The following is a 25,149-nucleotide window of genomic DNA, read 5'->3' on the forward strand; positions in this document are numbered from 1 at the left end:
GACCATTCAAAGATGTACACCATGAAATCACGGCTGCATTCTAGAAGACATTTACTGAACATCTGATGAGAGTTGAGACACTACCTTGTTCAATGTTGACAAACCTAATGGGTCTGTGATGAGAAGAAGGCTCTTGTTATCATGGTCCTGACTTCTGGAATATTCATTTCAGATTCCAAATCCCTTCCACTGCTGTCATCTCCTATGGTCTCAGAATATCCCTGGTAGGTAGATAAGATCAGGCCTGGTATCCCAGTTTTACAGATGGCAAAACTAAGGTCCATGGATATGAAGTCATTTCCTGATATCACATTAAACTAGAGAACTAGAGCCAGACCTCTTATTTTTCAAATCTAAGCTTTGAAATGTGCTCTCAGAAGGCAAGTTATGTAATTACAGCAAATTCCCCTAAAATCAAATTTTCCTTGCACATTGGGATGAAACATCCAAGCTGAGGGAAATAAAAAAAATAAAAGTAAAAGAAAACATGAGACCCTTGACAATTGCATGTGGTTAAAAACAGACACAAAATTCACAGCAGCTCAAAGCCCTAAATGTTCCTCTCATAGTCAACAGAAACTGGAAACTGATTACTTCTGGAAGTCACTGAGGTCAAAATGTTGAGGCAGCCACCACCATCAATGGCCTCCCTATTATATAAGAATAAGGAAGAGTTGGATGAGTTCAAAGTTTTCTTTCAGAAGAATAGAAATAAAAGTGCATCTATATCTTAACTCACATTTCAGTGGATACAAAAACACTGTGACAAACGTCCGAGTGGCCACACTGAGCGGTGCTGCGGAGCAAACGTGAAATAAGAACTCTGTTTTGAGCCTTCATCCAATTGCAACTGCGGAGCTGCAAATAAATCCCAGCACATGTTGTTTTAATTAATGGAAAATAATAAGATAACAGTCATGATCATGGGGCTTAACCAACCATACAGTTAAGCCTACATTTGTTTTCAATTACGGTTAAAATGTATTCAGTTGAATACAGCTTAAGTGGTAATTGCATTCTTTACAAGTTGCTAATAATCTCTGGAATGGCAATTCTAATAAAAATTTTACTCTAATGGGTACATGTCCTGCTTCCTCACATGTCAAGGCCAGTGAAGTCATTAGCAGCACTAGCCGTCCAATAGTCTATCTGGAGAGTTGGCCTTCTGTCCAAAGCCCACACATGAACCACTCAGTGTGTACTTAACGTGGGAAGCGGCGTGGTCATTTGATTGTGGTTTTATGCTCTTTCTCAGGAATGCTTCTCAGGGGCAATTGTGCTCTTGGAGAGCGGCTATTTGTCACTGCCTATCAGATGAGGCCTTCGACAGACTCTACAATAGGAAGCTCAGCCATCCCAGCTACAGGGACTTAACTTCACTTCGCGATAGTCACTGACCTCCCCCCAAATTTCCAAGACATCAATCTCTGTTTAATGGGTGGGTGGCTGTAGGACTGTACTGACCACAACATTCCAATCCAGGAAAATATGTCTGGGTGCACACATGGTTTGATAAACTGCTTTTAATGTTCTGAGTCAGAGAAAAATCTTAGACCTACCGTTATATGCTCCCTTTCTTTTCTCATCTCCCAATACTACTACTGTGTTTCTCTACCTCAATTTCTCTTTCACTGCCATGCTCCTTCTTCTCTTCCTGCCATCCCTATGGGAAAATGTCAGGGCAAATAACAGGCCCAGTCTTAGAATTAGAGAGCCTATGTGGGGTGGCTCTGAACTGTATCATTTGCTCAACTGCCATCTCAACTATTTGTCACTCTAGTGATTCAGCTCCACATCTCTGGGTTTGGAGAGCTGTTAAAATTCAAGTAATGAGAGCATTATTATCCCCAACATCTACTTGAAATTGAGAGAAAGACCATAGGAGCTTTGCCCAGAAAGAAGGAAGGAGATTTAGAGAAGGAGGGACAGCATCTCGCAATTTTAACAGAGTCCAACCCTAGAAGGAAATTTGAGCCTGTTGCTAGTAGTGCTTTTCTAAAGGCGAAGGTACAAAGTTGTGCAATAAACACATATTAAACACACAAATGGGAGTGGAAGTAGTCAAGAGAAACAGATGGCAGAGACATGACTGTACTCATAACCAACAAGTAGCCATGGCAATGCTTGGGCCATTATTAAGTTTACATATAATTTCAAAAGGCAAAGTCAGCCACTATTCCTAATAGTTTATCTCTTTCAATGAATCCTTCCTCTTTCCTTTGTCACACCTGAGATACTCTGATAGAAGAGGCACAGGTACTATTTGGTCTATCATGGACTATCTATGGGAGCTTAAACAATTATTTTCCCTTTTTTCGGTCTTCATTTTCTCATTTTTTAAACTGATAATTTTAAAGGTACTTCTGACTATTGTGATTCCATGAAATTAAAGTGAGGGTTAGGAGAGATGTTGCTAAGGCTTCTGTCTACCCCCTACTTCTTGAGTTCCATGGAAGTTCTGTCTAGCCATCCTTCTGCCTTCTAATAGCACTTGCTTGGGTTTTCGTAACTTCAAAAGGAGTGAAGTAGCCCCATAGAAAATCATCATAATGGCTGAAAACAGGCAGCCACCACACTAGGCAAGTGCTAGAAAGATAGTATGGGGCTGTGTATACTTAATCCTCCATTTACTCCCCAAACGGCACCACTCTCATTACCATAGACCATGGTGTGCCCCGATATTGTATCACCCACTAGAATTTCATTGAGTTCTAACTTGGACCAGGCGCTATTCATTACATAGATTCTAATTTGGATTATTTAAATTGTCTCATCCCAAATAATATTTTTAGTCTTATCTCCCACTGATCCCCGATATGCACTCAGAGCTTCAGCCAGACATGGTAGCTTACAGTATTAGTTTTCTATGACTGTGTAACAAATTAACACAAACTGAGTGGCTTAAAAAAACATCCCTTTATTATCTCACTGTTTCTGTTGGTATGGAGTCCAGACATGCCTTAGCTACATTCTGGGCTTTCTCTGTGCTAATCTCCTTTCTGGAGTTTAGGGTCCTTCTCCAAGCTCACTTGCTTGTTGGTAGAATGCAGTCCCTTGGATTATAAGACAGAGGTTCTGCTTTCTTGCTTGCTGTCAGCTAGGGAATACTCTAAGCTCCCAGAGGCCCCATAGTTCCTTGCCAAGTGGAACTCTCACAAATAGCAACTCATTTCTTTAAAGCCAGCAGGAGAATCTTTCTCCAGTCTGCTAAGATGGAGTCTCATATAAGAGAACACAATCACAGCCGTAATTATCACCTTACCTTTGCCATCTGACATAATCCAATCATGGGAGTAGTACAAACCACCTCTCACATAGTCTAATGGCTAGAAGCAAGTCACAGGTGCCACCTTCCCTAGGGGAAGGGAGTTATACGAGGGTGTGATTCCCTGAGAATTACCTTAGAATTTTGCCTATCATAGTTATCACTTCAAGAGCATTTTCCTCACCCCTTTTAGACATGAGCTTTTCTCTGCCTATGCCTTTCTTTGCCTATTTCTAAAACCATCACCTTCATAGATGACTTTAAGTTTGCCCATGCTACCTCCTGGGCTTCCATTGCATATATAATCCTCCACAGTCACTTACTCATTCTGGAATGCATTTCAGTTTGCAAGATCTTCTCCCCAGTATGACAAATCCTCTTCAGAGTAGGGAACTAAATTATATTCACTCTCATAACCCCTTCCCACTCCCCAACCTCCACAACAGCATCCTGCATAGTGTTTTCTACATAGGTGGTAGTTGGCAAACAAATACTAGTGAAATTCAATAAATTGAACCAAAGCATAGAATTACAGAATCTACAAGGTTGAATCCGAGCTTTGAAGTCATCTAGACCAAACTATCTCCCTTATTGCTTTTGGCAGGAGGCTACTGGCATCTCTTCATGTTTCTATGTCCCATCTGCTATCAAACATTTTTATGACATTTATTTCCTCATTATAGCCCTTATTGTGCTTTATTTATATATCTGTGAGGCGCAGAACAGTTGGAAATGATCCCTTCCTTTGCAATATTTTCTTCCCCAAAGCCCCAGCCAGCCCAGACTCCCTATGCCCATGACGGGTCTCCAGGGCTGCCGTGACAGCATTACTCCCCACTTCCCTATGTCTCCTCTCTCTCCTCCATACCTCCATCATCAATTTCAAACTTCCTGTCTTGACATTCAAGGCCTCCTTACACTTTGAGTCTGTCTTTATCACCTCCGTTATTTTCTCTATGTCTCCCTCCCTTGTTCCCACTCCAAATTCTGGGAATTCCTCCAAGTTTCTCAATATTCCTGGAATCATCATCCCCCATCCTCCCCTCCCCCTTTCCCCCCATCATCTGTCAAGCTTTCTCTTATTTCTCTTATCTTCTCTAATCCTAAAAAACCCTGAAGTTCTCTTTTGACACAATAAACCAGAGGTATATTTAATGTTCCATTAGCTAATATTGGCTGTGACTATTTGACCACTGAAATATATTCAGGACAACTGTGATAATGCTTTGACCTTTGTCAGAGTGAAAATCATAGCCAGTTTCCAATGTTGGATGTGGGAAGGAAGCCTACAATAGACCAGAATTAAGTTATTAAGTTGTCTTGATTTGCCCATGTGACTGACTAACTCAGAAAGGATAAGAATGATTTGGGGCTAAATATATCACCCTAATACAGTGGTTCTCAACCTTTCTAATGCCACGACCCTGGTGACCCCCCAACCATAAAATTATTTTTGTTGCTACTTCATAACTGTAATTTTGCTACTGTTAATGAATCGTAATGTAAATATCTGTGTTTTCCGGTGGTCTTAGGCAACCCTGCTAGTGACCCACAGGTTGAGAACCGCTGCTGTAGAGCCACCGGAAAACACAGATATTTACATTACGATTCATTAACAATAGCAAAATTACAGTTATGAAGTAGCAACGAAAGTAATTTTATGGTTGGGGTCACCACAACATGAGGAACTGTATTAAAGGGTCACGGCATTAGAAAGGTTGAGAACCACTGCCCTAATAGGTCTTTCATCATTTCAGGTAAAGGATAAACTAGGCAATATAGATATATAGATATATAGATATATAGATATATAGATATATAGATATATAGATATATAGATATATAAATAGATAGATAGATAGATAGATAGATAGATAGATAGATAGTCCTGACCTGAAATTATTTTTTCCATTGCTTCTTAGAGAGTGGAAGGAAGGGAGAGAGGTTACTACTGGGTGCCTCCTGCAGAGGTTAGCTCTCATAGTTACCAGGTGTTGTGATTTGGGATAAATTAGGTCAATCCTCTGACATTCAGATTCTTTATTTCCAAATGGAGATGCTCCTAGTGATATCTAATAATGTCAGTTAAATTAACATAAGAAAATGCAACAAATTGTAAAATGTATGTAAAAGGAACTTACAATCTTACAGCAGCATTTCTGACCGAAGCTTTTGTCACATCATCAATGGTGATTAACTGTGGGAGAGCCACTTCCTTCTCACAGGGCCTTGATTTCTTCATCTTTGAAACTGGGGAACAAATTCATGCCTTGTCTTTTCAACAAGCTATTCTGAAGATACCATAAAAGAAGTGAAATGAACATTTTAAGTAGGAAATGTATGAAAATATAAGGTATTGTTTTCATCACAGTCAGCAACATTGCCATCCCGGAAGGAAGTCACATGAGCTGTCTACATTCCCTCTGTCTTCTCCACCTGGAATACTCTATCCCTTTCTACTTCCCCACCTCACCTGACTCATGTGTATACATATTTCAGGTCCCAGGTAGTCCTCTTATCCTCTCCCTGAACCACCAGCCCAGTCAGTGATCTCCTAGGCTCTCAACCACTGTACATCCAGCCCATGGACATGGGACTGTCATGGCTCCCACCTGGGGACACCAAGCCAGAGATGTATTTTAGGCTGACTTTAGGAGCAATCACAACTTGACTTTGTCCAATAGCAGGGAAGTTTGGGGAATTTCTGAACACAATCATTGTTTCTCACAATCTGAATGATTTTCAAATCCCTGGTTTCATAGATGGCTTCTACTATTTTTACGAGCCAGGAATATTGCAAGATTGGTACATTATTATATTTTTATTTCCATAAAAGTTTGTTTACATAACAACAATCTTTGATATGCAAGTGATATGCCATTCCAAGATGGATCCAAAGAAATAAAAACACTTGTGTAAAAATCTACAATATGGTAAATTTAAGACTTGATTTCTGACATCTTTAAACTTCTTGTTACTGAAGATACTTCCTGAATTGAATACTTCCAGCTTTATTCATAAAAGGAGGTATGTGAACCAATTTTATTGATTTTTAAGGTCAAATCCCTTTTGAGAGTTTCAAAGCTTCAGAGCAATGTAATGTGGAAGTCTCTTCCAGATAACTTCCTTTTATCTTTAGTCTCATTCTTCTGTTAATGTGTATTTAATATTCATAGATTCAAATTATCAGAGTAAAAATATAATTTATCTTTTCAGTTTCCTAGTTTATTCTTCACTTTGTAGTAAGGCAGAAAGAAAAGACATAACATTGGATGATTGCTGGAGTTTGCCTAAACGTGTAGATCATTTTTTTCTCTCCAATATAATCTTTACCATTAAAGGTAGTGGCTATTTTATAAGTAGTTTGAATCAAATTCTCAGAATTTATCCATCAACTCATGTACAGTTTGACTGATTCCATTCTAGTCTAGTCTCTTTTTACCTTTTCAAATTGTTCTATTTACTTTTTAAATGGAATTAAAAGAGAATAGTTTTTGTAATTGGTCCCACAGCATTCACACCCTCTTCCAACACATATAACTACCCTCCATGTCACTGAGCGAGTTTAGGGCATAATTTGCTAATTTGGATATTTGAGTTACTGTCAACTGAGTAGGAAAACTCTGTGCTGTTCCAGGTTCTCTTCAAATAAAGCAATATTGCAATTCTAAATTATAATTATTTAACAGATTAATTGGAAGCTTCTCCTACCCTCAGTATTTGGGAGATCTTGTGGGTTGAAAAGACTTTTGCTCCATGAAACCAAAGATTCCACTTCTGTAGGTACTTGATTCAGAGCTAGGAAAACAAAAGCAACAAATCAGCACAACAAAGCTCATAGCTGGGAATATTAGCTTTCCCTTGTTGTGTAACAAATTACCACACACTTACCAGCTTAAAAACACACTCATTTATTATGTCACTGTTTCAGTAGGTCAGGGGTCTGGGCACAATGTATGGGGTTCTCTGCTTAGGGTCCCACAGGACGGAGTCAATTTGGGGCCAGGTGGGGCTCTCATTTGCAGGCTCTGGGGAAGAATCTGCTTCCAAACTCTTTCAGGTTATTGGCCAGATTTAGTTCCTTGTGGTTGTTGGACAAAGGTCCCATTTCCTTGTTGGCTGTGGCCCAGGGTTGCTTGCTGCTCCCGTGGCCACACACATACTTCCTCTGGCTTCCCGTGTGCCTCCATCCATCTTTATACAGCAATGGCCCATCCAGTCCTCACACCTCCAACCTCTCTGACTTCCCCTTCTGATTTTAAGGATGTATGTGCTGCTAGCAAACCCATCTGGGTAATCTCCCTATTTTAAGGGCCATATAGCATAGTACAAAATCTTAAGAATGAAGATTCATATGTTTGAAGAGTTAGGTCAGGGTAACTATGGGAAAGAGGTCATTTTAGAAATTCTGCCCACCACACTGGGGTATGTATTGTTCCATGTTTTTAGGAAGCTTCAGACACCAAGAGATTTCACCTAGAAGATGACATCTAAGACTAAGACCCTGAGTAAGAAGGAAGGTTCTGGGAAACAAACAGGAATATATATATTTTTAAATATATTTTATTGATTTTTTTACAGAGAGGAAGGGAGAGGGATAGAGAGTTAGGAACATCGATGGGAGAGAAACATCGATTAGCTGCCTCCTGCACACCTCCTACTGGGGATGTGCTCGCAACCAAGGTACATGCCCTTGACCGGAATCGAACCCTGGGACCTTTCAGTCCACAGGCCGATGGTCTATCCACTGAGCCAAACCAGTTAGGGCACAAACAGGAATATTTTAAACTGCATTGATGAAGGCTCTGCAATGCTGCTGGGATAAACCTACAGGAGAGGCACAGATGATCTAACAAGGAGAGAAAGCAGCAAAGAAGGAATAAACACAGTTTTGTTAGGAAGAATCTAGAAATACCAGGCCTCATATTAAATATACTGACGGGCAAGTGAATAATCAGCGAGGAGGCCGAGTGCACAGGATGGGAGAGCCAATGAACACAGGACAGAGAGTCCTGAAGGAGAATCCCAGGTGATGGAAAACACCAAGTAAACAAATACCCAGCTCAGAGCCAATAAGCTGCTTCAAGGCTGAGAAGTTCCAAGATTTAGAAAATGGGGGTGGGCTGTAGGGTGGAATCCGGACATTTCACTGGTCTGGCTAGTAAGTTGAAAGGAGAAAATATGTATTAGCTATAAGTAGGACAGCCAAATAATTCCATTACAAGGAAATACAGGCAGCAAGGCTGACAACTAGACATCCTAGACTAGGCATCTTTCACTTTTCAGCCTCCTAGAATGTTATTGCAATTATATGGCTTTATCTTTTCCCAACTCCAGGAAAATTAATTGTAAAATATTAAAGATGATAAGAATCCTTAGGGATTGTCTAGTCTAATCTCTTCTCATAACCTGGAAAAACAAGGACCAGAGAAAGAAAGAAACATATCTGGGTCAAGCAGTGAACCTCAAGAACAGTCAGTTCTAGGGAGAGAAGCCTTCTACTCCCCAGCCTGGTGTCCTTCCTAGCACGGGTTATGTTCCTCTCTCTTAACAAACCAGCCTTCAAAGGTATATCTTATGCTGTTTAATAAATAGCAACTAAAAAGTAGGTTTTGCCCAATGTTGGATATTCTGTAAAACATCATTGTGGGTCTTCTTTTAGGATTTTTATAAAAGCTTATACATCTGTATTTCATGCTGTCCCCCCCACTCCTTAAGAACATTTATTTTTTCATGCAAGAAATTTTGGAGTCAGAGACAGATAAATATCACATGATCTCACTCATTTGTGGAATATAATGAACAACATAAACTGATGAACAAAAACAGATCCAGAGACAGAGAAGCATCGATCAGACTGTCAGACCTCAGAGGGAAGGTAGGGGAGGGTGGGGGTAAGGGGGAGAGATCAACCAAAGGACTTGTATGCATGCATATAAACCTAACAAATGGACACAGACACCAGGGAATGAGGGCATGATTGGAGGGGGGGGGGGGTAGAAGGAGCAATGGGGGGATAAGGACACATATATAATACCTTCATCAATAAAGAAAAAAGTATTTAAAAATTTTGGTTTTACTTCAACTCCCAATGGCTTTTAAATTGTAAAGATTTCTGTGTTGGTCAGAATAGGTCTTACAATTTTATCAAACAAAAATATTTTAAATAATTTCATATGTGAAATAAAAGTTTATCCCCCATCAAGTACTAGGAGCAGGAAATGTGGATAGTAATGAGACTGAGGTCTGCACTGGAACACATACTTGATAAATAACTAGCTGTATGAAAATACCTCGGTTCCTCCTCTGTGAAAGGTAGAAGTAGGAATGAGTGGTAAGTGCCACGTGCATGGGTGGTGAGCTGTGCACTGTAAGCTTTAAGGGAGTGCCATTCCCACTGTAGTCTGTAAGAATGGGCTCCCCATGAAATAGGAAAACTGTGATGTTATATATGTTGTTATACAGGAAAAATGCACCACAAACAGGAACATTTTTAAAAATGGAAGATACTACTAGATCATCCATCCCAATAATCATCTCACATTTGGCTGTAAATTCTCAGAAATCTCCCTTGTTGGCTGAGAAGAATAAAAGATACTCCTTTTGTTCTATCTGAGAAGAGCGCTTTTGCTGTTGAGATACCATCTTCACTTAGTGAGAGTCCTGCTAAGTAACTGTCCAGCTTGCAGTCAGGGGCCTAGCGAAGAACCCAACAGCAGTTGGAGAAGGAAGAGTGTGTAGTGATGAGCTCGGTTGGCTTCACATAAACAGAAGAGAAGCCAAAAATTGAGGAGGAGAATACACAGGGAGGAGTCCAGTGGGAAGGCTGTATATTCTGTAGGCATGGTGACAAAAACAAAAATTAAAAGTGCTCAAAATTAATCCAGCCAATTTTACTAAGAATAATACTGTCTAATTGAAAAGAACTCAAGTGGAAGGTGTATCCCCACATGTGCATATTTCTTCAACATTGATTCTTCTAATGACTAATGCAGATTCTTTTCAGATTTTGAAATCACCTTGGGCAATCAAGTATAAGACAGATATTTAACGCCTCTACTCCAAGACATACAGGAACATTAATAGAGAGAGTTATGGATTAAGAGAGAGGAGGGAAAGAGAGATCCAGAACAAACTTTCAAGCATCTTTTTGCAGATTTATTTTTTTATATTATCTAGTTTTAGAACAAATAATCAAATAGGAAAGTCCAATGATTTTAAAGTTAGGAAATCTGTTTCAACTTGATTCACACCCCAAGGTGACCCACATACTTCAGCCCCTATAGCTCTACAAATGCCAACTATCTCCTTAGACAAGATCTAGCCTGGGCCACTGAGGGGCTGATGTTGTTTTCTACTCTAGAACTGATTGCAGCAACAAAAATGGCCCCTGTTGCATTCTGATACTTGGCAGTAAAGGAGCAATGGAGCAAGCAGCCACATCTTGCTTTGGTTTGGGGAAAGTGTCCTCTGTATGGCTCTTTGATGGACACTGTAGAACAATTATCAGAAATTAAGCTGAATTCATGCATTTTTCTTTTTATGTTTCTCAGAATCAAGCTATAGGGAGAGTGAGCACTTCATTCATGAGCATGTATTTATTAATTCAAAATGAATATAATAAAAATATACATGTTATGAGGTAGGAGCTGGGAATGAACACAACATTGGAAAATAGAGCCATTCTGTTCATAGAAGTATTGAAAAGAAGGATGAAATGTAATGGTTTCTCAGGAACCTTAATAAATAAGAAATGATACGAGATCTTTGCTGCCATGGATCCCTGCCTACTGCAATGGGAGTGATGTTTTTGAATCTTCTTCCCATAGCTGACATGTAGCCACAAGGGGATTAAATGAAATACCAGCTACAAGGTGCATAGCGTAGTGGCTCCCATTATCAAATGGACGCTCCTTGCCACACCACAAGTGCTCAATAATGTTAGTCTAATAATTCATGGACTTATGTATTTCCAATTGCCCAATTCCTTCCATTTACGGGAAGTTCCCCTTTCTCACATGAATCATATTCGTTCATGATGATGCCAAGCTATGTATTTGGGGCACATACTGAAACGGATTCACTTCTGTGGAGCTACTCACTCCCTGCTTCAACCACCAGGATCTAAATCCAGAAGATGATACCTGAAGTCCCAGGCAGAGAAGGGACAAAGAACATTAGCATCCAAACAAAAACTCAGTCATTAAGTGTCTGCTGTTGTTTTCCCACCCAGTTATCTTGCCTGTGCCTCCCTGTCCAAGTCCTCCACCACCACACCTACCCTGTGAAAAATGTCAGTGTTTGGGGCATATTTACTTAGCCATCTACTCACTGGCTCTGGGATTCTGTTTTGTTAGATCCTGTCGTCACCACCAGGCTGGAAGCCAATGTTTGTACTGGGTGGGAGTTAGAAGGAGGCATAAACAGAATCAACCCTCTTGTGCTTTAAAAAATCAGGCTAGAATTATATACATATTTCATGTCAGAAAAATAAAATGTGTCTTGGCAGTGGATGGGAAGTTGGAGCGCTTGGAGGGGGAGTGGAGAATTGGCAGAATTGCTCCCCTATTCCTTGGCCCCCCGCCTGACAATCATTCAACTCTTTGCTCTTGGAGTCAGCTCCTTCCCCCTCTCTGAGGCCTTCCAAGTGCTACAACTTCCTTGCTGTCATCCCGCACATGTTGTCAGAACCCAGAATGGCTTCAAAAGGAAGAGCACTTTTACAAAATGGTGTTCATTCCCTGAATTGCTTAAGGCTTGTGTTCAAGTCACTGGAGTGAATCTCCTTCACTTTGATTTGAGGAGAAAGCAATGTTCATATGGCAAGACCAATTCACAGGAGGATTAGACAAGCTAAAGGAGAACATATTTAGGAATTTACCTCTTCGGGAATGGAAATCCCATTTCTCAGATTTGTAGAGCACTAACATTATTATCTCCTAAAAAATATTTTGCTAGATTTCTCTAAACTTAGTTGTTTCCCTCTGGCTTGAGTGGTTCTGTTTCTCTTAACACAGTGGTTCTCAACCTTTTTAATGCCGTGACCCTTTAATACAGTTCCTCATGTTGTGGTGACCCCCAACCATAAAATTATTTTCGTTGCTACTTCATAGCTGTAATTTTGCTACTGTTATGAATCGTAATGTAAATATCTGTGTTTTCCGATGGTCTTAGGCGACCCTGCTAGCAGTTCTCAACCTGTGGGTCACAACATTAACCCTTTGCACTCGCTTGCTTTTTTCTTGATTCCTTTATTCTAATGCTAACCGTGTCGAGTCACACTCGACATCCGAGTGCAAAAGGTTAAAAAGGTTGAGAACCACTGAGTCTAACTCCTGGTGTCGTCTATGAACACTCAGAGTTGCAGTCTCTTTTGAATTGTTATCTGTACAAAATGGGGCCCTTGCCCTAGTCCTTGAGATGCATCCTTTCGCTAACCAGCTCCCAATGCTTCCATTGAGTTCCCAAGAAGGGCCTCTCCATTGTATCCTGTGTTCCCCCTCAAACTCCCCAGAAAGTGCTGTTCCTCACCAGGGTCTTGGAAACCCTGGAGACTTCTGGTGATGGGGCTGTTTGTGTCCGTGAGACCCCTAGTTACAGGTTCTAGAAGGCAGAGATGAATTTTCATAGACCTGCATGACAGCTTCCAGGCCACTGCTTTCCTACCCTACCTAAGAAAACTCTCCTCATTTGAGACTCAGGTCACTAGCATGCTCTCATCTGTGTGTCTGTCATCTGCCAGCCTCTATATAAGTCATCCCCTCATATTTAGCACCTAATTCATAATGTGGCAGAGCACCTTACTCTTCATCTTAAACCCTAAAATGCAGTGGTGATTTCAACCACAATCTTAGAACCTCACTAATTGAATGGACCATCCTCCCCATCTAAACAATTCCCTATAAGCCAGACCCTGGGATTCTTCATCTCATAAAGCATTCTAACCCCCACTAATATATCATCTTTGGAACCTCACCCTTCTAGCTTTGTTTAAGCAGTGCAACAATATAGTTTAGTAGAGAATGCTATCATTCAAATCCAGGTGGCATATGCAGATATCAAAATGGAAACAAATACTGTAGTTATCCCCAAACAAAATGTTTTGTTTGGAAAAAAGGAAAAGCGGGGGGGGGGGGGGGGGGGTGAGGGAACAGGAAAAAATAACGTGAGTGTTGATGACCATTCCTCCTGCAATAAATGTCTACACCCTTTGTATTAGGAAACAAATTTAGTACTTACTAGCAAATAAATTAGATGCAACTCATTTCTTTATCATTTCTGCTGTGTCTCCATAGACTTGTAAGAAAGGATAAAACTGAAATCTTCCTATGTCACGACTTCTTGGGTTGTTTGTGGTAAAGAATTTGCCTTGTACCACAGGGCCAGTGACTGGTCTCCTCAGCCCCAGCCCCATGGACAATCCACCAAAAGAAACTGAAGGTCAAGTGCTCCATCCCATTAAAAATGTGTGAGCACTGTTCCAGACTGCCACACTTTCCTTCTGACATGACTAAAATAGGAGGCTGGGAAGCTTGCCTTATCTAGAGTTGAGTCCCAGATCTTGGCTTTGTCCAAAGCAATCCAGGAATTCAAGTTACACTAATGTAATCTTCCTTCCTGTGCCAAAAACAACTTTTGATGAATCTTCTACACTTACTTTGTAGACCATACATTCTCCCCCAAATGTGAGTGTTGATGAACTGGAATCGACTAATTTCTGAGAATTTTCAGGGCAAGGGAATAGCCCAAACACTTCTGAATTTTGCTGACTTTTTGTTGAATGGCTAAGCCTCCCTCAGCTCTGTGTTGTCAGCAGAATTAACCAGTCTATATCATTTTTTATAGATTGTGAACAGGGAGGACCTCCAGCCTGACCCCCGCCGGGCCCCAGTAAATCTCACAGTGCACAGTTAAAGACACTCTTCTAGGCTTTGTTTTCCTACCAGTCCATCATCTCCTCCCATGCACTTTGGAAACTAGCAGAACTTCTTTTCATCTGAGATTCACAGGAGGACTTTTATAAACATCTGCTGAAGATCCAAATAGGTTATTAAGCAGGATCCAGTTTGTCATGTGACCTCCAGCCTCCAGGAATATCTTACTATGTTCAAACAGGGTTGTTTCCTTGCTTGAAAGACTCTGTATTTCCTGCATGCGCCCAGTAGAATCTTCCTTTTTACATACTAACCCTATGGGATTGCTTCCCCTAGATCAGTGGTTGGCAAACTGCGGCTCACGAGCCACATGCGGCTCTTTGGCCCCTTGAGTGTGGCTCTTCCACAAAATACCACGGCCTGGGCAAATCTATTTTGGAGAAGTGGCATTAGAAGAAGTTTAAGTTTAAAAAATTTGGCTCTCAAAAGAAATTTCAATCGTTGTACTGTTGATATTTGGCTCTGTTGACTAATGAGTTTGCCGACCACTGCCCTAGATGACTCCTTTCTACTTAAAGTGTAAATACTTCACTTCTTCCTCTATTTCAGTTTGTAATGAAGTCTTTCAAGGTGGGAAGAAATTCATGCAATCGCAGGCCCTACCTCCATTTATTTGAAGACCACTTCATCTTTTTACCAGCTGGGTTTTGAGGGAGGCTCTTGGAATATTAACTTGGAAATCCCTTGAGATCTTTATTTCTTAAAATGGTCTACTCTCAGGGTCCATACAACAGTATTATTCTTTTTTTTTCTTTAAATATATTTTATTGATTTTTTACAGAGAGGAAGGGAGAGGGATAGAGAGTTAGAAACATCAATGAGAGAGAAACATTGATCAGCTGCCTCCTGCACACCCCCTATTGGGGATGTGCCCACAACCAAGGTACATGCCCTTGACCTGAACCGAACCTGTGACCTTTCAGTCTGCATGCCAACGCTCTATCCACTGAGCCAAACGGGTTAGGGCCAACAGAATTATTCTTATATTAAGACCAATACCTCATTCTATAGAATTGAGTGAGAAATAAACCCATGTTCATTTTGCAGATAGGCTGAGACTTTAAAGCTATTTTCTATACGTAGCTGCCTACCTTGACCTCTCACCCCAGGAGCTGCATGTTCTGCCTTCCCTTCAGGAGGGAGAGTTGGAGTGAACCATTCAAAGTCCCTCACACAAAAGATGAAGAAGACAATGAGACAGAGAGGTCCTACCAATAACCATATGCTAGTGGGGGCCCCTTGGGCTTCAGCTCTTCTCCCCCGCCCCTGCTTCTCCTTTGTTTATAGAAAAAAGTGGGAAACATTAAAAAATATAAAGAAAATGATAATGGGAACTCATAAGCCACAGCCATGGATAACTATTATTCATGTTTTGATGAATGTCGTGTTTTATCATGAAAATGATATTTTATATAATTTGGATTAAAATTATATAAAATTTTGTATTGGCTTATTTTTATACATAATATAGCACAAGTGTTTTTCAACATGAATAAAAACTGCAATTAACATATATTTGATGATCAACTAATGCATTATTAGCAAATACATCACAATCATTATTCGTTTTGATTCTGAAATTGTCTCTGATTTGGGTTAAGGGAATTCCTCAAAAGCTTGCTTCTAAGTTCACTGAACATATCTCCATCGCTATTTTTTTTTTTAGCCCTTATATTCTGGATTTCCCACCAAAAGTATTCCAGATTTGTTCTCATAGTTATCCTGCCCTCAATCTGGATTTGGTCATTTCTCCAATGAGCCTGGATTTCTTTTAGAGGGAAACAGAATTAATTCTAATTTTTTAAGAGGCAAAGTGTTTATTTTAAATTTTCTTTGGTTATTAGTGAAGTTAAATTTTTCTCTAAAATGTATTCCTTGCTTACATTCTTCTTTTATTATTCTCTTTTTAATTTAATAATATTTTTAAATATTTTTATTGATTTAAGAGAGAGGAAGGGAGACAGAGAGAGAGAGAGAAAAACATCAATGTGAGAAAGAAACATCAATTGGTTGCCTCCCTATACGCACCCCAGCTGGGAATCAAACCCACAACTTGTGCATGTGAACTGACTGAGGATGGAACCAGCGACTTCACTCAAACAACTGAACCCCACCAGCGGGGCTGAATAACATTTTTTAGAATATTTAGAATACACACTAAGAATGACATGTAATTTTATATTTAGATTAAACCATCTGTTTCTAAAGGAGAAATAAGCTTGTAATTTTACTATTCTACATGATGGTTAAATCCCCCAAAACACTTTCCATAAAACTGTGAGAGACATGTTTCATAACTCAGCCATGTTTCAGGACATCATCTCAATGGTCAAATTCAGATCCTCAGCCCGTGGGAGCTGAGTCCCTGTATCGTGCTTTCTACATTACAGAGGCCAGGCATGCCTGCCTACGGGGTAGGACTGTAAAATGTTTGCTGGTGGGAACAGCAATGGCATTGGGAGAAGAGAATAAGTTTGAAGAGAACAGAAGTGGTGACACTGGAAGGAGGCATCTCTGAAAGAGAAGAACGGGTTCTTTCAGAAGCAGTTGTGGAAAGAAAACGTTCTTTCTCTGGAAGTACCAGTTAGAAAGGAAATCAGAAAACAAGAGTGGCAATTCATAAAGAACTTGACTTTTATGAAGACTACCAGGCGTTTGAAACATTCTATAAACACATATGGATGGGAGAGAGTATCCCTCTGCGGGTCTAGAAACATCTAAATTACATGGTCATCACTCTTAAAATGAAATTACAGTGAGAAAATTAAATAGCAGATTCTATTTTGGGGCATGTACACCAACCATAAACTCACATGTTGAAGTCTACATGTCATATCTGAGATGGATTTGCTGTCAGAAACACTTTCATCTCACCCACAGACATCGGTGACCTCTCAGGCTGCCCCCACTTGCCCTGAGACACAGAAGTGACTAAGAAAACTCTGCACCCACCTCAGCTGACCTGTCGTCTGGGCTCCCCATCACACTGGTCCTTTAATGGCTGCCAAAGCTGCAATCTCTTGACTTTCCATTTCCTGTGAAATCACAGAATATATTGTCCATTTAGGAGACTCTTAGCCAGAGACACAAGGGCCATCAAAACACTCATCAAAGTTTTCAGAGAGGAAGGAAATTAATTGATTGTGTCCCTATAGCTACCTTGCTTCTTTTTTCTTTCCATTGCTTTTCCTTTGATTAGATTCCATTGCTCACTGGAACCCAGAGGGCCTATCTTCTCACCAAGTCACCATAGCCTCCTCTGTATTACATTTCCATGCTAGTGTCTTTAAAAAACAAACAAACAAACTAATTTTGTATATTTTCTTAGGATCTAATTGTTTTAGAAAAGTTGGAAATGCAACAAAAATGTAAATAAGAAAATACAAGCTACCTATAATTCTAGCATCCAGAATTGACCACTTTTTACCTTTTAATGTGTATGCTTCCATTCACTTTCTCTCATTCATGTGTCTTCTCTACGTGTCTTTATGTGATTCTGTCTCTACCTTGCTGTCTGTAAGTATATACGTAAAGAGACAGAGACAGGGAGATAGTCCCTCCAAAGTGTGTGTGCTTGTGTGTGCATGTACACACGAGCAAGAAACAAACTTTTGATTTGTTAAGCTACTGAGATTCCAGATTTATTGGCAATAACAGACAGAGATCATCTAAACCAATGCTGTTATTCTAGCTGAGGTGGTTGACAAACAGGTGCACACAACTGGAATGGATGGATGGAGGGTGAAGGAGAAAATGGATGTAATTAAACAAGAGGGAACCAAGAACACACCTGCGATAAGTAGGCAACCAATTTCTGAGTGCTTCAGAGCCAAACATATTTTAAATAGTTAACTAAGGATTGAGAAACCACAGTCAGTCTGTCAATAGGTCATTTCATTCCTATATTCTTTCTCAAATATTTGTTCACGGCCTGAAAGGTGTGAGACCATAGGATAGGCACCAGAGACACATTAAGGATCAATGTGGTCCCTTCTTTCAGGATGCGGATAAAGGAGAAAGATAAGCTTCTATATAACTGTCAGCAAAAAGAGCTCTTTTCAACAAAGAGCTCTGAGGAGAAGGAAGAATTAAGTGAAGAACCTAATAGTCTCCAATTCCATTAAAGTCTATCAGTTGTTTCTTCCTTTCCCTGATAAATTACTAAGGTTTACAATGAATTATCCTTAAACTTGTGCCATCTTTTTACTTCTAGCTTCTAAGAAAACTCTAAAATCTGTAAAACTGATCAAAGTTATCAGCTGTAGAGAAAAAAGATAAGAGCCCAGATAAACCAGTGATTGGAAAATCCACACTCTTGTTTGACTTATCTGGCTAACTGTATTTACTTAGAGAAGATTCTTTAGAATTTGCAGAAAGTTGGGATTTTCTTTTTTTATTTTTATTGATTTTTTACAGAGAGGAAGAGAGAGGGATAGAGAGATAGAAACATCGATGAGAGAGAAACATCGATCAGCTGCCTCTTGCACACCCCCTACTGGGGATGTGCCCGCAACCACGGTACATGCCCTTGACCGGAATCGAACCTGGGACCCTTGAGTCCGCAGGCCGACGCTCTATCCACTGAGCCAAACCGGTTTCGGCGAAAGTTGGGATTTTCACATCAGAAGCCCCAGGTCTTACTGTGACTTGCCTCATCTGCTTCCCCGAGCTGCTGAGCCAGGCTGGTGCCTGTGGTGCAAAGGCAGTGGGGACATTTGCTGAGGGAGCCCTGTCCGGTGCCAGGCAGGACTGAAGTCTTCTCTGCCCTGGGCTGTGCCAACAAGAGTCTCATATCAGGCCCACCTGCCTAAACAAGAGGAACCATGGCTACCATCCAACTTACCAACAGCGGGTAGTGATTTACCCATAATTCCTTCTCTCCACACTTCCGGGGAATGTCTCTTCTCTTTTCTATGTGATGGGAATTACCTTCACGCATGAATTCGAACATGTGGAACCAGAAACCTGCTTGTGCCACTCCAAGTGGGCCACACGAGACACATCCCTGCCCTGTCATCACTCTGAGAGCCTGATCTGGACGTCACTTTTTGCAGTTTGAACCTCTTTGCCTTGGAATGTCACACCACACAGGAGAGCGGCCTAACGGTGTCTGGGTTACCTTATCATTCAACGTGTATCTGTATCAGAAAGTAAATGAAGAAAAGGCTCAGAAAAGAATTGTGTGTATCCTTCAAATCAAGAAAACACTGAGATGCCGTCTTCTCAAAGAGAAAGTGATGTTTTAGCAAGAGGCCTGAAATTCTGGACATGTTAGATGGTATTGCCCTGGGGGTGGAGGCCAGGAACATTTGAATCTTCCCCTAATCTCCCAGTTCCTTCTTATAAAGTCCCTAACGGCATTATAAAAACAAGGGACAACAGCAAAATGGGAAGTTAAAGTACACGTTATTATTTGCTTGGTCAACGCCAAATAAACAAATACAGAACTTTCTGGCGACGTGTCTGGGGGACATGGCAGATTATCAGATCCCAACCCAGACCCCAAACTCTAAAATGACTATCTCATCTTTGAATCTTAACATCCTTGGGCTGCATCCGTGGTGCAGGAAAAGCAAGTTATAAATAAAGAATGTACTGCATGGAAAAAGAAATAAAGTTAACCTGGAGACATTTCAGAGACAAACACAATCTTTTATGACACCAAACAACAAACAAAGGAAAAGTACTCTACCATAAAACAACAGCTCTATCATAAAAAGTAACCTCTCGTCTTCAGGCCGATAAGTATCCTGGACCTAATTCCTACGTGATAGAGAGGGATCGTGGGTTCCAACATCCACCCTGAGGATAAGAAGAAGAGAAGAAATCGAATACCTCCAGCCTCTCACTGACCTGGCCACGTGACTGGAGGAGAAAGAAAATTTTGTTACACTCTGCACTGCCCGCTGGTGAATATTGCCCAAACAGCAGGAGGCCATCTGGTATGGTTCGTTCAGTAACCGTTCTCTTAAAAAGAAGTGGAAATGGGACAAGAGGGTGAAGTGACAGGTTTGCCAAGCCCCTACACCTCAGGGATTGGTTGGGAAAGGAAAAAGTGGGGGCTGTTATTTATTTTAAAGATAGTTGTTTTGTTGACACAGTCACCACGATTACTATGCCCTGGTGAGCCTCTTACACATTGGAGGGGCATTTTGTAGGAACTCCTGCAAGTATCACAATTCCCATTAATTAGGTATTTCATCCTTACTCTGTAGATCAAAAAAATGTGCCTCAGAAAGGTTATTTTGACCAAGGTCTCATAGCTGTTAAATGTGACCTTGAGGTATCTGAATATAGAGTCCATCCTATTTTTTTAATGGGGTTATTATACTAGAACTGCACTATTAATTAGAACATGTTTGATTTTTTTCTTATTAGTCATTGCAATGTGGCCCATAGGGAAATATTAAAGTAGATAGACACTGAGTTATATTTTCTGTACACAAGTGGCACAAAGCAGGCATTGTTCGCCATGCCCTTTGCAGAACTCTCTCAAAGGTGTCTTGATACTGTCAAGAACAGAAGCTTCTTCACACTCAGAACTTCTACCTCCTTCCAAAGGAAACATTCTCTCTTCCACCTACTCATAATCACCTTTATTCATATGCTTACTCACCACAGAGGGCTAGGTACCAGGGTTAAAAAAACTAATGGAAACAATGGTAGGAATATGTGCATATATATTGCATTAAATATATAACATACTCCCTGCCCATTAAGAGAGATATGACTGATCTCATTAACAGGTGCTATAGATTTGAGGATTTCCTGATGTATACATAACTGCATATGAATGTACTATCTAAATATTCATATATGCATACATATACATATATCCACATTCACATAGCAAACACTATATGAATAGTACTGTTGTTGTTATTGAGAAACAGGTAGATAACTAGTTTCTGGGATGTAAAGAGCTGGAAGGAGGTCACTCCCACCCTTACAACCAAAAAGCCAGAAAACTACAAGTTCACAATCTTTTTTGACCATATCAGAGAGTGGGGTGAGTAGAAAGAAGGGGTTGGGGAGAAGGCTATGCCTGAAGGCATCTCTCCTCTTTCTATCACCGCACAGTGGTTTCCCAAGTTAATCTCTCAGGTCACATCAGAGACTTTTTCTTTCCTTCTCAAACTCTGTCTCTTATTTCAAAACCTAGAATTTTAAACCTGCTGAGAAAACACCTCAGATAATCTTAGTTTGATTTTTCCTTTGAAAAAGAAATTAACCATCTCTCAATACATAGGCCACCATTAGAAATGCTGGGTAATTTTATATCATTCAAATTTTTTTCAAAGAAAGGCAGCGTTAAAGCACAGATGAAATAATGATGGGCCAAGATTTTGTGTGTGTATTGTTACTCTGTTTTTCCTTTTACCGATTATTCCCATCTTTATAAGATGTACAATCAGTTTTCTTTTTTTTTTAAATATATTTTATTGATTTTTTACAGAGAGGAAGAGAGAGGGATAGACAGAAACATCGATGAGAGAGAAACATCGACCAGCTGCCTCTTGCACACCCCCTACTGGGGATGTGCCCGCAACCAAGGTACATGCCCTTGACCGGAATCTAACCTGGGACCCTTGAGTCCGCAGGCCGACGCTCTATCCACTGAGCCAAACCGGTTTCGTCAATCAGTTTTCTTATTCATCTTCAGCTACCATCCCTGTAAATCACATGCCAGCCACACAGAGTTACTCAGCCATTCTCCAACCAGGTCATGACGTTGGTTGTCTGCTTCCTCTCTGTGGAATAACAGCCTCACTGGAAAACTCTACCCAACCTCCAACACATATATTGTCATCTTCCCTAAGTGCCTCAGGGATTTGAACTCAACCTGCCTTTCCCTTCTCAATGATGTATACCAGCTTCCATTATCATAGAAGCTACTAGCCAGTTTTCACTGTGGTTGTTGACAATGCAGTCCTTCCTGATGACATCATGCCTCTGACGGTGTGGATTGTCATACGTTTCCTTGTATCTGGACCCTGGCTGGCACCTCATAAATGTTTGAGAGCCAAGTAGAGAGAAGGGACATACACGTCACAGGAGAGCTCTTTCCAGCTCTTCACAGGCCTTGTGTGCAAGGACAGAACATATTCATTCTCTGCAACTTGCCAGTGATCCATTGTCTTTATAGGAGTGAGCTCTGGGACAAAGGCAGACACTACAGTTCAGTAACATGAATACTGAAGGCTCACGTGAGCTAATTTTTTATGGGTTAACATTCAGAGAGTTGTTTGGGAAAGAAACTGTGGAAGATAATGGCTAACCTCAAAAGCGCCCAGCCTTTTGTTCTCATGAACCAAGCTCTAAGCCGAAATTCAAAAGCCAACACTCAAGCAAAGTCAAGAAAAGCACTCAGAAAAGCAAAGCACACACCTCATTTATTCATTTGGCCCTTCACCAAGACGCTCTATTGTTGCTTGTCATGTAACAGACATGCAGGAAGCCTCAGCTGATCCATCCTCCCCGTCTTGAAGGTGGGGAGGAGTCAATGGTGCCCATTCACTGGACACAGATTCATCTAGAATGGCAGGATAAGGCCTTCGTGCCTTCCCTGCTCCCTGTCTGGGTGGCTGCTAACTCTTGCCTCAAACATTGACATCTAAACTATCAGCAACTTCTACCAATAACACTTTAATAACCTCCTTCACATTCTCAATGTAGCATCTGAAACTCCATAAACAGGAGTGAACTAGTAGCAGTCTGAAGTTGTCATCATTGACAGCTTGTGATTTATCTTAACTCTCCCTCGCCATTTGGCCACGACTTTAAGTAAACACTTTCCGTCTTCCTCATGTTCTCGTTACTGCCACCTCCCACTAATAAGAGAGACTGCCAAGAAAAGCATCCAGACAGTTCATTTACCTCCCAAACTTGCCTGAAAGTAGCCGCCCCAGTTTAGACAAGGGGCGAAGCAACTACTGCACATTTTCAACAGATGGAACAATGCTTCCCAAATTATTTACATTAACATTATTTGTTTTCAGGATGTGTGGAACGAATGGGTAGCTGAATGAAGTATTATGACGCGAACTGAAGACACCAGCAGTTCAGGCAGCCCGTTGATGGTGAGAGATGGAGATGGGCCATTTTGCTTTCTAAGAAGCTGAGGAGCTTAAGGTAGTCTCTCCTCGCTAAGTTCTTGGTACTGCTTGTCCTGTCAGATTTGGTTCAAATTCATAGGGAGGTTCCTCACTTAAAGCACTGTGGCCAGAAGACCCCCAAGACTGTCTCCTTCTCACCCATCAGCCAGGGGATAAGATGGGTCAAGCTAGTTGGCTGCTGCGCTATGTAGCTGGCCACCAGAAAGATAGGTTCCCCCTGAATTTCCTGTGAGTATCATGAAATTAAGACACCTTCACTCACTAAAATGATGGAGCCCTCTTGTGATTCAGCCTTCCCGACATTTTTAATGGCCTGCCCACACACATCCCAAGTGGCATTGGGTATCCTAGAGAGGACCGTCATGAGCACCATATGCCTAGCTGTAGTTCTTGCGTAGCTTTTCAACCAAACCAAGAGTAGAGCAGCATGGTCACTGGCAGATGGCTGGCTACAGACAGGAAAAGGGTGAGCACAGACCTGCTGTTTCTTCAAGTGCCCATTCCCTCAACACATAACCCGAGGCTTACATCATGGGCATTAGTGAGGAGCGGAGGATGCCAGAGCGGGCCCTCTCAGTGCCAAAGTCAATCTTGTGGCAGGAGATTCCAAATTCTGTTTGGGAACTCACATGAAAATTCTTCGTGTGGAATGTCTTAAATCATCATGTATTTATTAAGTGTTTATTGAGTGCATTCAATACCCAAGGCTCTGTGTCAGTCTGGTTCCATGGGGGATCCTTGAAATGCCTCTCCAGCAGTCCCCTCTGCAGTGGAGAGGTAAAGTGCCATCAAAATGCTAAGTGGTAGACCTACAGGGGATCTCTCAACTACCCTGCGGCTGAACGCCCAGGTACCATACTGGCCTTGTCCTTGGTGCTCGTCAGAGCACAGCAGAAGGTGCAGTGGTCGGGGCTGAGGCTGCTTTATTCTCACATCTGCCACCACAGAGAGATGAGACACCAGGCTGTGCAAGCCCAGTCAGGGCGCCTACAGAACAACGGGGAGAGTGCAAAGAAGCTCCAAGCCCTGTCTCCGGATTTGTCATTAGAACATTATTGGGTGTTTGGTTCTCTCTTCCTCCCTCTTCCCTCTATTCTTCCTCTCTTTCTGTCTTTCTCCTTCTCTTTAAGGAGTCTTCACAAATATCTCATTCTGTCCTAGCCTCCTGTTAAATCCTGAGTTTCTCATTCACAGCTGAGTTGCTTTCTCTTAAATGGTCCCCGCTTTGCGCAGAGCAGTGATGGGTTCGCCCAAGTGAAGAATCATCGCATCCTTATCTAAGCAGCCTGGTCAGACGCTGGCAGGCCTCACTGCATGGGCTGTAGGGGACCCAGAGCGGACCAATGACCAAAGGTGGGACTTCAGCTCCTCTTTTGGGAGTTTATATCGTTTGGGAGAGAAAAAGAACACCTAAAGTGGCGTGTTGCCCTTATCCCTTTGATACATTTATAAAAATATGTAGAATTTTGATATAATGAAAGGATGATATAAAGTTTCTATATTTATAAAGGGATTAATACTTGAAGTAGCAAAACCTGCCACACACCCTCCCAACTGACCTCCCTCCCCCCCCACCCCGAAGTCTCAGGCCACCAGGACCAGACCGCAGTCACCACCACCACCACCCCACACCCCCACCCCTTGTCCTGGGCCCTCTGCAAACTCCTGGTCAGAGAGAGCCTTGTCCCCCAGGAAAGAGTGTGGCCCGGGCTAACTTTCCCCTCCCTCCCTGACCTCAGCGCTGGTTCTGCTCAGTGTCCTAAGTCCCTGAGCCCATAGAGGAGGCCCCTTGCACATAAGAATTGTTTAAACCCCTAAGGATTTCTGCTCTCTG

The 25,149-nt window shown here is 41.3% G+C and overlaps 1 long non-coding RNA gene across 2 annotated transcripts in view; it reads right to left on the reverse strand.

Annotated features, from left to right (window-relative positions):
• LOC307111901 overlaps nt 1-25,149 on the reverse strand; it is a 213,283-nt gene that overhangs the window by 13,044 nt on the left and 175,090 nt on the right. For both annotated transcript variants that reach the window (XR_013814634.1, XR_013814635.1), the window contains 4 exons: nt 17,152-17,234; nt 6,977-7,063; nt 5,407-5,556; nt 740-858 (listed from right to left, as the gene is read on the reverse strand). This is a non-coding gene — a long non-coding RNA (uncharacterized lncRNA). The remainder of the gene's footprint in view (nt 1-739; nt 859-5,406; nt 5,557-6,976; nt 7,064-17,151; nt 17,235-25,149) is intronic.

The sequence above is a fragment of the Cnephaeus nilssonii genome, assembly GCF_951640355.1.
Source record: "Cnephaeus nilssonii genome assembly, chromosome: 15".
Taxonomy (NCBI): Eukaryota; Metazoa; Chordata; class Mammalia; order Chiroptera; family Vespertilionidae; genus Cnephaeus; species Cnephaeus nilssonii.